The sequence below is a fragment of the Artibeus jamaicensis genome, unplaced genomic scaffold (genome assembly GCF_021234435.1).
Source record: "Artibeus jamaicensis isolate MK-2021 breed Jamaican fruit bat unplaced genomic scaffold, CSHL_Jam_final contig_1832, whole genome shotgun sequence".
NCBI lineage: Eukaryota > Metazoa > Chordata > Mammalia > Chiroptera > Phyllostomidae > Artibeus > Artibeus jamaicensis.
The window spans coordinates 2,825,150-2,842,725 of NW_026521362.1; positions in this window are offsets into that span (position 1 = coordinate 2,825,150).

The following is a 17,576-nucleotide window of genomic DNA, read 5'->3' on the forward strand; positions in this document are numbered from 1 at the left end:
TAATTACTACTATTATTTTTTGTAAATCAACCAAAATTATATCTATTTTTGTAAGACCGGCAAAAATATAATATGTTTTGGTACAACACAGAATTTTATTTATTTTATTATTTAAATCCTCACATGAGGCTATGTCTATTGATTTTTAGAGAGGAAGAGAGAGAGTGAGAGAGAGAGAAACATCTATATCGATTGGTTGCCTCCCATATACTTTCCAAGCAGGGATTGAACCCACAACCCAGATGTGTGCCTTGACAAGGAATTGAACCCACAACCCTTTGGTGTACAAGAAGATACTCTAACTAACTGAGGTGCCTAGCCAGGGCCATGCCATAGAATTTTTGGAATTAGTTTATGTGTGCCATGAGATGAAAATGGTTGAAAATCACTGCCTTAGGTGATTTTATGCATAGTAATGTAGCCCTGCACCCACTGCAATCATTTTAATAAAGTCATCATGAGGGAAAACCAACATATGAATACGGACAGAGCTGAGACACCCAGAGCTAGATTCATCATGACATTGTAAACCCTTGAAAAAAATCATTTTCTGAGCCCTGAACTTCTTCTTCCACTAATACATATATACTCAACCCCAAAATTTCCTTTATATTTAAGCCAATTAAATTGAGTTTTTATGTTATTTGCAACTTAAGTCTCCTAATTAAAATAATAAATCAACAAACAGGTAATTAAACTTATTAGGAAGCCTCAATTATGTAAAAATATAAATGCTGTCAATTCATAAGAACAACTTCATCAAAGATAACCACAAATTGATACACATATTCACTTCTCTCTCTACACACACAGCACACTCACTCACCATCAATCTACATTGCCTGCTATATTTCAATTCGGTTAAGCTGTATATTTTCAAAGAATATGACAGCAATATATAAAAGAAATCTGTATACAATGAGTTAAGGTTTACTCAATCCCAGGAGAGCAGCCTATGAGAAAGCCAAGATATGTAGCAAATACTGGGATGCTCAGACTCAAAAGTTCTAGTAGAATAAGTTTCTGTGCTTTAATCAGAAGTGAATTGAATCATTTTGTACTAAAAAGTATATAAATTTGGATTAGGAAGAGTAACCAGAAATGTCATTAGTAATAAATGAAAATAAATTAAGTGCTGTGAATTGGACTTACCTTTATGCGATCACTGTCTTCTCAATGATCATTGAGAAGACACCATTGTGAATATTCAAAAAATATTCAAAAGGAAGAGTCTTTTGTCCTTTTTAAGTATTTATTTTATTTTTTTATATTAACAAGTAATGTCAATTTTTTACATATGTTAGAACCAAAGGCAAAAATAAAAGAAGTCAATATTCAGCAAGGTTAATGAAGTAAAAATAATGTTTTGTCAATTTTTGGAATATGATGGTAGTATAAATATATAATGAGTTTACCCTCCCAGAATTTGCTACAACAGTTTTTTTGATCTACAATGCAGGGGATGCAGAAAAGCAAATTTATCAGATATGATTCTGTCAATATACTGGGTATTTGCATGGAAATGGTCAGAAAATTCACAAGAGAATGTCATGATCAAAGATCATGTTGCTGTTGTTCAAGCCCCATGACTAGGTCATTGCTTTCTCTAAGAAAATTTATCGGAGATGCTTCATTACCCTTGTCCTGTTGTCAGAGATGCTGCGGCAAGGCTGTTTCTAAGTGTGCTCAATGACACACGCTTCTAGGGCCATGGCTTACGTCGGCCCTCTGCTTTCTGCTGCAGAGCTGTGTGGCACTAGCTGGTGGGCTCATAACAACAGCTGGGAAATAGTGTGACCCAGTGGAAAGGTAAATTCATTGCAGCCACAGCAGCCAGAGAGAAGGACAGAAACGGTAAATTCAGTGATGAAAGAGGCAGTTATAGTGGCTACAGTTGCAGACATTTGAGTTAGCAGCTAAATCCGAAACTCAGTAGAATCTGAGAGATTTCAAGTATGGGGGTTTCAGGATGAACCATCCCAAGATATGTTTGTGGTATGTGCATTGTTTTCGGCTACAGGCAACCCAAATCCTACAAACTCAAGGGAAAATTCTGCCCTACCTCCCTTAACTACCTAGAAGAATTTGAATAAAGGAATGTGCCCATAATAGGAGATTATCCAAGATAATATTTTTGACCTATTTGTGTGGCAGGGTAAACTACTAATTACTGAATACATGCTCTCCCTGCAATGACCTTTGGAAATCCCTCCCTAGCTCAGAATAACATGTATACCAAATTTTCCTTTTCTACCTTTGAACTTCTTATGCATGTGAGTCTCCCATACATATGTACATAATTAAATTTGGTCTTCTTCTATTTCTAATTTTTCTCATATCTATTTGATTATTAGACCAACTGAAGGAAATGTGAGGGTAGAAGAAATTTTTTTCCCGTACACAAGAAAAGTCACTAACAAATCCAAAGTTGGTGGTTTATATGAAAGAGTTCTAAAGAGAGCAGCTGTGCTTATTTTATAAATAAAGAAAGGAATAAATATTCATACCTGTGAAGTCCTGACTTCCTATCATTCAAATAAATTATTATACTGTATTGTATCATATCAAGTATACATTGATCATCAAGATATTATATGATATTCATGAATTTTTTCTTTTTAAAGTACATGGGAGCAATGGGAGGTTTCTTCCTCTTCATCCTAGCAATGAACTTTGTACATAAAAAACAAGTTTGTGATTATTGACTTAAACTATAAATATAATTTATAAAGAATTAAAGCAAAAAAAACACAAAGCAGTTTTGCATTGTCATCATTTTAATCTCAACATCATCACATTATGATCATCTTTATCTTCATCTTAAGATGATATGACTGTCAGAGAGCTGAACTATATTCTCTCACTTATAAATATTAACGTAACTAACGTGAGACTGTATTGTCAGGAGGTGGATTTTTCTGCTGTGCACATATAGGAAAAATAGGCCCACATGGGCAATTGTTGAAGTGTTGATAGCACTCCATAAATAGGATCACAGTGTCTATAAAACAGAATATAGGGAAGGCTGCATTCTATTCATGGCTCACTATCACTAATGATAGAGATGATGTCCTGTGGCAGTGAATATAATTATTATTTTCATTGACTATTAGTCAATTGATGTTCAGATTTTTGCATATCAGTTCCTTGATAGTGCATTTAACAGGAGACTGTCTCCCACAATCTTATAATCTCTAAATATAATTTAATTTCTAACCCTGATAAAAGGATAGACCTTGAAATAAAAAACACCCACACACAAACAACAAACAAAAAATTCTACATAGCAAGACATATTTCCCAGGTAGCGTCCCATTATCTTTCTGTGTGCCTTTGGGTTCTTGGACTTTCTTTACTCTTTTATTTCATTTTCAGAAAATAAAAAAGATGGTTAACAATGGTTCTAATTGTCATTTTTTATAACTAACAATAACTATCCTCAGATTTGATATATAAAAAAATTACCATTTGCTACAAAGACGTGAGTGAACAGCAAAGGAAACTAGAAAGTGAAAGTGTAGATACTGATTCAAAGGAAAGTATGTATTTGATAAATAAAAATCTTATAATAGTTATTTGAAATACTAGAAATATTTATAAAACAATAAGAGGAGCTAAAGTATGAAAAACATTAAAGCAATGATGAATTTCACATTTGTCAAATTTAAAGATTTAAATTAATTAATACATTCAGTTCTCAGGAGATTTTTTTTGAAAGAGAATTTTCCTGGTACTTATCTCTGAATATTTCATTAGATTCAAACTTTTTAACCAACAGGAGATATTAGGGTTGCTCTTATGTAAAGAAAAGACACACAAACCAAAATAATAATGAAAATAATAATAATTTTGGATTTGGAAATGCCTGCCAGGTACTTATTTTCCAAAATTCCAATACTATGCTTCCCCTAGCTTTTTGTTTGTTCCTTTTTTTTTTTTGGTAAAAAGGAAAAGATAAAAGAACAGAAAGAGCCAAAGCCTTCTTTTTATTCAGTTTAGGCATTTAGCTAAGCACTTAATAAGCATCGTTTTATTAATCCTTATATAACTTCTTTAAGTTGTTAAAAATAGGTAACACTTTTATTTCAATTTAAGAGAAACTTGGCCTGGACTACTAGGTGTTTCAAAACCTATGATAAACACCATTTTTGGTTCCAAAGACTTCTCTTCCTTTTCTTATTTTTACAAGAAAATGATACTTTAAAAGAACTAAGCTGTGAGTTATTATGTGAGTTAACTAGTCCTACTCTCTTCATATTTTTTGTAAGAATGTGAATAGCAGCAAAATAAATCCTGTATATTTTAATAAACTCAAAACTGATATATCTCAATAATACAAAAATTATCTTTTTTAGATATAAAAATATGATTAATTTTTAACTAACTTGGTGATCAATGCTTGCATTTTTCCCCAATGGTCACTGCATCACTTGTTTTGGTTTTAATAGATGATGCCAAAAGTCTTTTCTTGCAAAAATTGTAAAATCTAATTCATCCTATACTTTAGGTTTTCAGGTTATCACAAATCTAAATTCTATTAACTTGCTACTAAATTATTTTCTAATCATCCAATTAGTTGCTAAGAAATAAAAATCTTTGGATCTACTGTTGTAGAAATAGGTTTTTTAAAGGGAGATTCTTTCTTTTTCCTTTTTTTTTTTTTTTTTTTTTTTTGGCCTTCATGAAATGTTATCGTTATTTGGTACTTTACAACAAGGTTTTTCCTACTCTTAAATCTGATCAATTTATTTTGGTTGCTATTTTAAAATCATGCTTCTGTAGGAAGGTGGCCACCTACAAGCTAAGGACAGAGGCCTGAAGAGAAGACGGCCTGCTAACATCTTGATCTTGGAGTTCCTGCCTCTAAAATTGGAAGGAAAACAAAAAGATTCTGGTTTTTAATATTCCCAGTGTGGTAATTTGTTGTGGAAGTCCTGGCAAACTAATATAGCTAGAGAGGGTTTATTAAAATTCTTGTTTGTTAGCTAAGTCTGGATATGGGAGAAGAACAAGACTTCATTTGGATAGAGGAAATTGGTAGCTTACCTCTCTGTTCTTTCTTAGTCAATGACTTACTAGACACATTTTTATCAATGTGGACACAGTGCCCTGAATCTATAAAACTAATATACTATTTGATTATTTTTCTGTCCAGTTTTAGATATGGTAATCATCATTATTACATTTCGTTATTGATTGTCTATATGGCATTATATTAGATTCTAAATTCTAATTATGTAAAATCATCAAAGATTGGAAAAAAATACCTGCTACTAAAACAAATAATTTGAGTCATAAAATCTTCATTTCCTTCATTGTAGAATTACTGCCTCTACATTTCCTTCAATTTATTCCTCTTACCCAAAAGAGTGAACATTTTTTTTTTAAAGCATTTGATCATGTCACTTTTTGGAAAGCACTTATCGATCGTTCCCCCATCGATTCAAGATAAATTTCAATCTCGAGCATGGCACAAAGGTCTATGGTAACTTAACATCTGCCACTTTTTCAACTTCCTTCTCCGCACCACCCACCTCGCCCCTGGCTAAGGCTCTGTAGTCTAGCTCTCCAAACAGCTACGTTGCTGATTTTCTCACCTGTTTCCATTTCACCTGCAGATCTCTTTGTCTGGAGTTAGTAATCTTTCCCCACCATATCATGCTTGACAAATGAGTGCAGTGGCTCAAATTAGGTATTCTGGGGCTAAATTTTCTGGGCTGAAATCCCCGTTCTCTCACTTATTACCTGTATGACCTCTCTCTGCTTCCAATGTCCTCATCTGTGTGTATCAATACAATCAAATTCATATCAGACTTCTCCTAGGATTACTATACTTAATAAATAAATGCATGTAAAGAGAACATCATTTGACTCATTATAGGCACTCAATTAAGTATTAGTTATCAAGATTCAGCATAGGGTTCTTTTACTTTGGGGAATTATCCCTGGCACCTTCCCAAGCCTGGCTAAGCTGCCTTCTATGTGCCGCCATGTTCCCAAGTCCATTGTAATCGCATAGTACAATAGCATCTGTGATACAACTAGAAAGATCTTAAGAATGATGTCTTAAGCCCTGGCTGGTGTAGCTCAGTGGATTGAGCACAGGCCTACCAACCAGAGGATTGCGGTTCGATTCCCAGTCAGGGCATATTCCTGGGTTGCAGACCAGTTCCCTGCAGGCCAGTTCCCAGCAGGGGATGCACAAAAGGCAACCATACATTGATATTTCTCTCCCTCTCTCCTTCTCCTCTAAAGATAAATAAATAAATAAAATATTTAAAGAAAAAAATAAAAAATGAGGTCTTCATTTTCTTTGCATTCCCAGAGCATATCATTGTACTGAACATATAGTGAGTTCTCCATACTTATTTGTTCGATAAGTGAATAAATCGTTGGAAGAATAGTGCTTCATTCAAAGTTTGAAAGGGCTTAAAAGAAATATCTGAGAGAAATGTTATGTTTGCATGTAACAATGTATCTAGACTGACAAATTACATTTCTGCTACCAACTGATGTTTTTAAGTATTGACTATACAGGAAGCAATTCTCCATTATTAAAACAATGTAAGCTTATGAATAAAAATTTTGAAAATATAAAAAAGAAAAATAAATAGTAAAAGTACTCACAACCATATTATCTAAAGATTACTATTAATATTTAATAAAATTATTTTATTTTTCTTAAATATTAGTTTATATGATATATATAACTTAAATTGTACCTATCACTTCTTATCCTTTTATTCATTAAAACAAATCTAATGTAAATATTTTCTGATATTTCAATATCTTAGTAAATATTATTTTTATAGTCCAGCCAGTATTGTTGGTCATTAAGCTTGACAAATTATGTTAGGTTACAATACATTCATTTCAGGCCTGTTGTATAATTTTTCTAAAATTTCACATTGAATGATTTACATGTTGACATCAAGTATCAATCTATCTTTTTTATAATAGAAATATCCTTAAATGTGTAGGTTTCTTTCTGTTTGGCAACTCAATGCCTTATCAAAACAAGCACTAATGACATTTGAAAAAAAAACAAAACCAGCAAAAACAGAGCTACTCTGATTGATTCAGACTCAGAAAGCTAGGAGCCCAGAACACTAAGATAAAAGAACAAATTTGGAATATCATTATCTTAAGAATGTCATGTTTCCCAGTGAATAAGTTTAGCAATTAATTTTCTGCAAATGCCACAAAAGTGGTGAATGTAACTGAATTAAAGACAACAGAAAATGAGGTGTCTTTGGCATTGAGGCTTGTACTAATTGGCACTTTATAAATAATTTTCCACCCTGGGGATGCTTTTTGTACCCCCTGTGGCTCATCTATAGCCATAGGAAGTATATGAACAGAACTATGTAAGATTATAACTCACACAAAGAAATGTTTCGAAAGGAGCTAGTGCTTTTTAAAGGCCTAGGTGGTACTGGAGGACTTACACTAACAAATTAACAGCCACCACTTCACTGATTTGGAAATTATCTACTCAATTATAAGTCATGCTGCCATTTCCAGATGTTCATTAGTTATTGCTTATTCAGAGGACTGGCTATATTGGTCTCCATATATTTTTAGGTTTATTAGAGTGTGAACATATACTGTAATTATGAGACGCAGATGAGCAACCATCTGCAGATATTTCTCCCCCTCTCAAGGACTTTCAGATCAAACTGAGTCATATTTTACTGATGAGTTTCCCCTGGATTAAAGCTTTACAGCACTGTAAATGACAATAATTATGGTGCTGAAAATATAATGTTTCTTTGGACTGGAAACTTCCTTTTCTGTCCTTTTATACTTTAAAATAACTTCTAAAATAAATATCTTCTATGATACGTTGATAAAAGATTTAGGTCAACATTATTAGTTATGTTTTAAGTAAACAGTTATTGATAAATAAGCAAGTTACTTTTAGGTCACAACTTTGGGACCAAAACAGCAACATAAATGTTAGATGATAATTCTTAAAGATATATCTGCATCCAATTAGTCATCTCAGTGCATCTCCCTTCTTAGTGCAAAGTTTCATCTTACCTCAGTGTATCTCTGTCTGTTGAAAATATCTACAGTAGAGGGTCCTGTGTGAGTTCCCCAGGTATTCTGCCACAGCCTGATATCACAAAGGGAATATTCAAATCCTATTAGCAAATTTTGCTCATAAAAATTAATTTACAGAGGTTATTTGAAATGGGTGTTTTTTATTGTGTTTCCTTTTGTCTTGTGGATTACACACTCAAAGAGGTATTCCAAGTCATGAAAAAGACCTACAACCAAGATTACTCTATCCAGCAAAACTTTCATTTAGAATGGAAGGACAGATAAAGTGCTTCTCAGATAAGATCAAATTCAAGGAGTTCATCATCACCAAACCCTTATTATATGTAATGTTAAAGGGACTTACCTAAGAAAAAGAATATTAAAAAGATGAACAGTGAAAGGACAGCAAACTCACAGTTATTAAGAACCACGCCTAAAACAAAAGCAAACTAAGAGGACAGCTGGATCAGGAGAGGAACCATAGAAATGAAGATCACACGGAGAGTTAGCAACAGGGGAGTGGGAGGAGGAGAAGGGGGGAGAAGGTACAGAAAATAAGTAGCATAGAGGGTAGGTAGAAAATAGATAGGGGGAGGGCAAGAATAGTATGGGAAATATAGAATCTAAAGAACTTGAGACACATGGTCATAAACTAAAGAGGGGAATGGTGGGGGAGGGGTGTGCAGGATGGAGGGGAATGAAGGAGGGAAATAGAACAACCGTAATGGCATAATTAATAAAATATATTTTAAAAAATTTAAAAAAGAAATATATCATTTTAATATTATGACGCAAAAGAGCATGACTTGGCATGGTCTTTTGGAGAACACTAACTCTGTTTTTGAATTATAACTAATTAATAGGCTTTGGGAAGTTAATTCAGAGGCCTACGAAACTAGTATATCCAATTTCAAAGATTTTTTCCAAATTGCAGTGTCACATTATCCAACACATATCTATTGCCATCTAAAATGGACAGAGATCAATTGTATAGTTGGTGATCTGGGGAAAAAGTAATACAACATAGTTATTGATGCCCTGCTTACTATCTGGTGGGAACAGATACACTTAAAACTGTCCAATTCTAGGAAGAAGAATTACGTTGATATCAGAAGAAGATGAATAGAAATAATTAATTTTGGTTGGAATTTCTTAGCCTCTTGTCTGCCTAACATTCTCCTTCTTGTCTTCTAGGTGTGCAGAATTAAGACTACAGTTTAGACTCAGTCTAGAAATCAGAAACCCAACGAGCAAATGACAAGCTATTCAGCTTGCTCATGGAAATGCAAATTAAAGCAACAATAATAATTTTAAAAAGTGTCATGAGTGTATGTTCGTGATATAGGTTTTTTTATAAGTCATCCAGGCAAATGCCCGGCTAGCTGCCTGCTGAGCAGCCTAGCACCAAGGAATAGACAAGAGTCACACACAATGACTATGCTATTCACTCAGCTTTTATTGAATGAAGGTCACTCAAAGTAGAGCATCAACATATGTTAATATCCTACTCACACTCTAACAATCTAAGAGAAATATAACACACACACACACACACACACACACACACACACACACACACACATAGCAATCAATAGGGAATAATGGACCCAAGTCCCAGAGTCTCAATCTGCAGGTCCAGGAGACAGCACAGTGGGCAAGGGGTTGTCAGCATCTTGCAAGGAAGGATCTCTGGAGCCAGCTGGGCAGCAGGGCAGACAAAGTCCTCAGCCCGGCAGGGCAGAGCTTCTGGCAACTGATGCCAAGGGAATCAGTGTGGTATAGAGCAGCACTATGGTGTGTGGAACTTGGCTGTATCAGCAGTAGTCTGGCACCTGCCTCAGTTATACCTTGAAAGTGGTACATTTCACCCTTCTGGGTCTCCTGATAACTGTCTTGACACCCCTGATAGCAAGTGGGGAATTTCCCCAGGAGCTTATCTGTGGATGGCCCTGCTCTGCAGATGTGGCTATTTCGATCACGTGTGCAGATATCTTAGGTGCGCCTCTGCCGGATGATTCATAGTTTCCTTCTTGAACCAAAGCATTATGGCTCCCTGACAGCTATTTCAATTGACATGCGTAACTCCATCTCACTTTATATACTTTAAGCTATCTTAACAGGACCAATGCATTTTATCCTGCTCTTCCAAAAAGAAAAAGATTGATCCATTTGATTAAGGTGTTTAAAAAAGTGGTACTCTCAAACACCACTGATCTGAGTGTAAATGGTGGTGATCAATTGACAATATCTCATTAAATATAAAAACATACTCATATAGCACCCAGTTTCTATGTTTAACTTAGAAAAATAGTCATACCTGACCACAAAAAAAGATTGTGAAAGGGTGTTCAGTGCAGACTTTTTGAAAGAGTAAATATTAGAATCAAATTTACTTACTGACTATTCATCAGAATATGAAAGACTAAATTATCCAAGAATTAGATAGATCTCCATATATTAAAACAGATTTCTAAGATATAAAATTGATGGTCTTCGGTACCACTTAATATGTTTTATAATGTTTTCTAGGGGTATGTACATGTGTATGTAAATATGAAGAAATTGTTCTGCTAAAATAGTTTGTCCAAAGAAAGAAAGAGAAGATATCATTACTAGAGGTAATAATAAAGTGGGATTTTAGTTTTGTTTCTTATATTTAACATATTAGTGAAATATAATATACATGAGTAAAGCCATAAGAGCACAGCTTGATAAATTTTATAAGCTCAACACAGCTATGTAATTAAAACCACAGAAATTTTTCTTATGTCCCATTCCAGTCACAAAATGCCCCTCAACAGTAACTGTTACACAGCCTTCTAAAAACATAGATGACATATGAATTTACTTACATGAGGAATCTAACAATGAACAAACAAGTAAATAAACAAAACACAGGAGAAACAGACCCATTGATAAAGAGAACAAGCTGATGATCGGCAAAGGGGAAAAGGAAGCTGGGAATGGGGGTTCAAATAAAAAAATAATAAACCAATGAAAATTTAAATATTTCAAAAATAAAATAAATAAGACAAAAATAAAAGCTTTTTGTACTATGTGATCTAAAAAAACCCCAATTTGTATGCATTTACCCTTGTAACAAAAACAAGAAAGAAAAAAAGAAAAGTTAAGTCCTGACTTCATGAGAAATATAAACAATAGATAGGTTAAAAAGTAAATATATGGTTTTAGGGAATGAGAAGTGCTCTGAAAAACATTTTTATTTAAATTTATTAAAGTTTTTTAATTCATAAAATTATATATTTTATTTTGCTCACCACATAAAATCTAGCTTCCTTTCTAACAATATTTGACCCCTTTTACCCTCTTCATCCTCCCCTTACTCTCCTTTCCCTCCCGTATTGTTATCTGTGTCTATGGTTTTGTTTGTTTTATTAGTTCATTTGTTCCATTGGTTCATTTGTTTTGTAGTTCACTAGTTCATTTGTTTCTTTCTGTTTCATATCCACCATAAGAGTGAAAGCATATGGTTTTTGTTATTTTCTATCTGACTTAATTCACTTAACATGATACTGTCAAGATCCATTGATGTTGTTGCAAATGGCACTATCTCATCTTATTTTAATGGCTGACTAGTATACAAGATGTGAAGGGGTGGGGAGATAATAAAGAGGTTAAAGGGGGTCAAATGTATGGTGATAGAAAGATACTAGACTTTGTGTGGTTAGCACACAATGCAATATACACGTGGTGGACTATAAAATGTACTCCTGAAACATATCAGGTAACTAACCAATGTTACCACCAAAAATAACTTTTAAAAAAGTATTTAAACATTTTAAAAAGCTAAACAAAAAATGTGTTGTAGGATGGGAAAAGTCTAAGGTCTTCACATTCACCCTGACACTTTGCTTCAATGTTCCTAGAAGGAATTATCTTTTAGCATGAATGTCTCTAGTTACAGGGAACTCACTATTCACTAGGATACTTCAAGTATCTCACTTGTCAATTTCTCAAATGACTAGAAGCTTTTACTGATATGAAAGCTTAAACTTGGGGTCACAAAACTTCTACCATTCGGCTTAGTTTTGTCCTTTGAAATTACATGCAACAACAACAACAAAAAAAATCAAACAATCCCTTTTTCCCCAAGACAGCCCTCTCATGAGTTTCTTTTCCATGCTGACATTTCCATGCCCTCATCAGTTTGCCTACCACTTTCTGGACGAATTCCAGATCGTTAATAATGTTTTCAAAATATGGTTCTCATACTGAAAGACAAAAAGTCTCTGTCAGAGCTGTTACCAATGTAAAAATATGCAAACACGCACACATGCACACAAGCACTTGCATGTAGAAATAATGTTCCTCTAACTATATTTTCATCCATTCCACATTTCATATCATATTGTCAAATGCCCTGCTGAAATCCAAGTGTATAATATCCATTGTATGTTTTTGATCTATCACTATATTGACTGTACAAAGGAAAAAAAATTAAGAAAGAGGCATAGGTGCTCTGAAATGAACGGACAACAGAGATATGGGCAAGACCCCTCCTCGTTTGGATCATTCATCTCCTATATATTCCACCACAAATCCCATTAACCTTTATGGAAGTCAAGCTTATTACTGACTCAAACTGAGCTTCCAGCCAGGTCATGAGCCCAGATTTTTGTTTGTTTGTTATAATACAGAAGTAACAGAAGAGTTAGTAAGATAACATATAATCTACTTTACCACTATATGTTAGAATAGGCCAGTATTGAGCTTCTAAAAGCTCCCTGGGTGGAATTTTGTACAAAGGTCATGCGAGGAGTAGGGATGAAGGGGAATGCTTTGAATAGGAGATACTGACAAGGCAGATCATGGAGAGAATGGGGGCTTCCTGACGATGGGGCAGCAATGGGCATGAGATGGCAGGGACAAGAGGCCTGCAGACCCACGGTGCTCATCAGCAAACAGAGTTGTTGTCGGGGGCACCTTCAACCAACCCTTTTGGAGAAGAATGGCCGAGAAACAAGGGTAGACTCTAGGGCTGACCCTCAGCATGAATTAGTAGAAAAATGACCTCAGAGGCAGTAGCAAATGCTTCTTTCCTGGGGAGGAATCCTGGGTGACCCTGGAGGGATGGGAGTGGGACCAGGAGGTGACCCAAGTTGATTTATTCTGACTCATATAAATAAAGGTCTGTGATATAAAATAAAATAATAATGAAAATAAACTACAATTTCAATAAAAATTCTTTTGCATCAAATGGGAAATTAGGTTGAATATGAAAATCTGCCATGTACGTACTTTGCAAAAGCAGTTTGGGATTATACAAAAATAATTCTTTTCTGCCAAAAAGTGAGACATCAAGTAGGTAGCTAGAATAAAATATAAGAACTGTTGCGATGTTCAAATTGCTTAGATTAGTCTTTCAAATTCTTCAGTCCCATTATGAGTCTAATTCCTAATCAGTTCAAACGTCATCTGATGTGATGGCTGGGTCTCCCATGCAAATGTAGTCTCTGTCAAATGCCCCTGAAATATATGTGCATGTGTACGTCTGGAAACATCTACCCCTCTCTGCAGAACTTTCCTTGTCACCTCCCAGAACTCCAGAGAAGATGGGCCAAACAGAGGGGTATCTGGTTAACAAGCCCCAAATTCTTACCCTACTCCCACAACTTGCATATATTCCTTTGTCTGTTTAAAAGACATTTGCCCTTGGTTGTCTCCCAATTATCTCGTTAGACCATTGAATCTAGATGCTCCAATAAAACTTCTGATGTATCAGTGCATTATAAAAAATACTCAGTCCATCACCATCGTCCATTCTTCCCTTGGTTGGTGAACTTGACACCTTAGGTCTTACTCACAAATCAGTGTGATGTGATCCTTGATAGGATCACTCTACTAGTAGATTCGAGATTTATTTAAGCCAGTAATTTCTTTTTCCCTTCTATTGGCCACCAGGGCAATGGTTTAGCAATATTCATATTAATTTGAAATTCAGATTAAATTCTACTATATGTGTTGCATTATACCAGAGCTAGTAAAAATTTATATGAAAAGGAAGATTTGTACATGACTAAAATAAAGAGATTGAATTTTCCAGGATTTATTTTATTTCATTTAAAAAATATTTTTATTTACTTATCTTTAGAGGAGAAGGGAAGGTGAGAGGGAGAGAAATATCAATGTATGGTTGCCTCTCATGCGTTCCCTGCTGGGAACTGGCCTGCAACCCAGGCATGTGCCTCGACTGGGTATCAAACCACAGTTGTTTGGTTCTCAGGCCCGTGCTCAATCCACTGAGCTACACCAGCCAGAGCCTAATTTTCCAGGATTTATTTTTCATTTATTATAATTTTTGATTTTGCAAAAGGTGTTCAAAAGATTACTCACTTACAAAGCTCATGACATTAATATTTGCTAAGTTTTTCTCATAAACCTTTAGTAATATTTGCTTTTTCATTATAATGAATGCAATGTGTTAGAAGCCCATCAAATATCTTTTAATCTAATGACTGACAAATAAATCTATACTCAAAATTAATCTGCCCAAAGCAAGAACATAAATTTAACAACATTCTAAAATATTAACTGGTTAATTAACTTAGGATGACTAACTACAATGAAAATAATTGTATCTGAGTTAATGTTTTATCCTTGCTGACAAACTTCACAGTTACCTTTTTATCCAAGACCACAGTTCAGTCCCTTTTGGCTGCTAAAACAAAATACCATAAACTGTGTAGTTTTTAATGACAGCTTGTAACAACCACTTTGTTATGCTCATCTTAAATTTAACTCATAGCATATATAATGGGAAATACTACACATTCTTATATATAAAGAGTTTTTGTGTGGGAAGCTAGTGGTCTGATAGAACCTTAACTTTGTGGCAACTGGAAGGCGAAGACTTAGTAGGGCTCTTAAAATCTCTGAATGAAATACAAAAGTATCGAACACCTAGTAGTCTTCTGGCAATGCCCCAGAAATAAGATAGCCTATGAACAGATGCACTCAGTAATGCCTTCCACTCTTTCTTTTATCCTGGGAACTGGAACAAACCACGTTAACCAAAGTGGTGGGAAGATCAAATACTGTTCACCCACATTCATATTTGAATAATTAAGTGTATAAGCACTGGAATGTGACAGAAAGAAATTTGGAGTCCTAGTTACTTACTGGAGTATAACTTGTCTTAGCTCAGACTGCTATAACAAAATAGCAGTCTTAAACAATAGAGGTTTATTTCTCACAGTTCTGGAGACTAGAAATCTAAGATTAAGGTATCAACAGGTGTGAGAGCTCTTTACCCAGGTTGCAGATGGCTGCCTTCTGCCTGTGTCATCCCGTAGTCTGTTCCTGGAGAAAGAGCTTCCTCATCTCTTCCTCTTCTGAGAGTGACATTTAATACCATCCTGAGCACGCCATCCTCCAGACTCATCTAAACCTAATTAACTCCCAAGGGCCCCACTTCCAAATGCCATCACATTAGGGATTAGGGAATTAACAAATAGAATTTGAGGGGACACAATCATTTAGTTCATAACAAATTAAGTTTCAATTGTCTTATCCAAATAGCAGGACAATAGTAGGACCTGTCATATGATTTTTACATTAAATAAGATACCACAGGTAAAGTATGTATTATCTCTCTCTATATATATATTAATTTACTTATTTTTAAAATATATTTTATTGATTATGCTATTACAGTTGTCCCATTTCCCCCCTTTATTCCTCTCTGCCCTGCATATCCCCTCCCGCCCATACTCCCCACCTTTAATTCATGTCCATGGGTCATACATACAAGTTCTTTGGCTTCTACATTTGCCATATTATTCTTACCCTCCCCCTGTCTATTTTCTACCTACCGTCTATGCTATTTATTCTCTGTACCTTTTCCCCCTCTCTCCTCCTCCCACTCCCCTTTTGCTGACCCTCCATGTGGTTCTGTTCCTGTTCTAGTTGTTTGCTTAGTTTGATTTTGTTTTTGTTTTAGGTGTGGTTGTTAATAATTGTGAGTTTGCTGTCATTTCACTGTAGATATTTTGATATGATCTATATGTTAGCTATTACATTTATTTTTATTAAATATTTGCTAGATTGTTTTTTCTTCTGTGAGGCCACTGCCCCAGGTGGTGTCCTTTTAATGTTAACTTCATCTTTGGTGAAAGGTTTTATTTTATTTCTCTGGTAAAATAGAAAAATATCTCTCTATACCCGGGCTTATTCATTTTGATAGATAGAATTTCTCCATTGAAAATCCATATTTCATACGGGATTTAAAATCTACATGTAGCATGTGATTCTTCTATTTTTACTCCAATAGACAAAAAGCACCAAGATAAATTTAAATACATCATTGTTGTTTGAACAAGGTCTTCAGCCAGTATTCACAACAAAAAATATCTCCTACCTTACCTTCCAGTCTCAAAATAATTTTCCCCCCAATATTAAGAATATATGAAGGAACAATGATGAGCTACAAGGGCTTTCTTGAGCATAATTTAAAAGTCAGTAAAACAATCTGGATCTTTCTTACGTCCGTTCTAAGTACACTGCAGTCTCAATGTGTCAGAATACACTATAGTCCACACATTCCTGGATGAAAACCTGAGGGCCATCATCAACCCAGAGATAAGCCACTCTGAAACTTACATTTGGAACATAGAGGTATTTTAAAGAATCCCTGACAAAGTGAAAGGCTGGATCCCTCCCACCTGCCTACAAGGGCAGGATGTTTGCTGGGAATGCATATTCAGGAAAATAGGTCTCAGAGGAAGAAAGATAAATTTCAAAAATTATGCCTAAGGCACCGTTGTCATTTTTTTAATTTTAGTTTTCTTGTGAAGGTGAAGGAGGGACACCTTTATGGGTGTGATGCAATTTTATTTGAGGGTTCTTGCATGTGTCGGTCTAAATGTCCTTCATCGTCAAACATTACGGAAACATTACACTGAGGCCAAATTAGGGATCATATGGAAAAAGAGATTGAGCAAGTCGTGTTGTAACTACTCAAGCTACAATATCTCCTAGCACTTTTTTTTGTATTTTTATTCAAGATTGATCCATGTTGATATACTTCTTCGTTGACTTTATATTAATTTAGGAAAATCATGAATTTTTTTAAGTGTTTGTGTTCACATAAAATCATGGGCAAAATATCAAACATGTTAAATTTGATTATAATATTTCCTAGTTTATATAACTTCTGGGAAAGAAATTATACAGATCTGCTATTGATCTTTACCACAAACCTTACAGAGCTTGGCATGATGTCCAAATTGAAGTTATAAGGTCAAAAAAAACATGTATGTGTGTGTTTGAGAGAGAAAAAGGGAGAGAGAGGTAGGTGTGTGTAGAAAATTGTGGTCTTTATTTGTGAAGGTGAACAGTGGCCAGGCAAAAGGGTCCAGAGGGTTTAGAAAGGTTTAGACAGGAAAGGAGGATGGGGGAAGCTCTGAGAGTTTCTTAAAAATCTTACTTTTTCCTTTTGTTGCTCATAATGTTAAGCCTTCTTTGCATCTATTCCTGTTGTCCAATAATTTTGTGGTCAGTATATAATCACT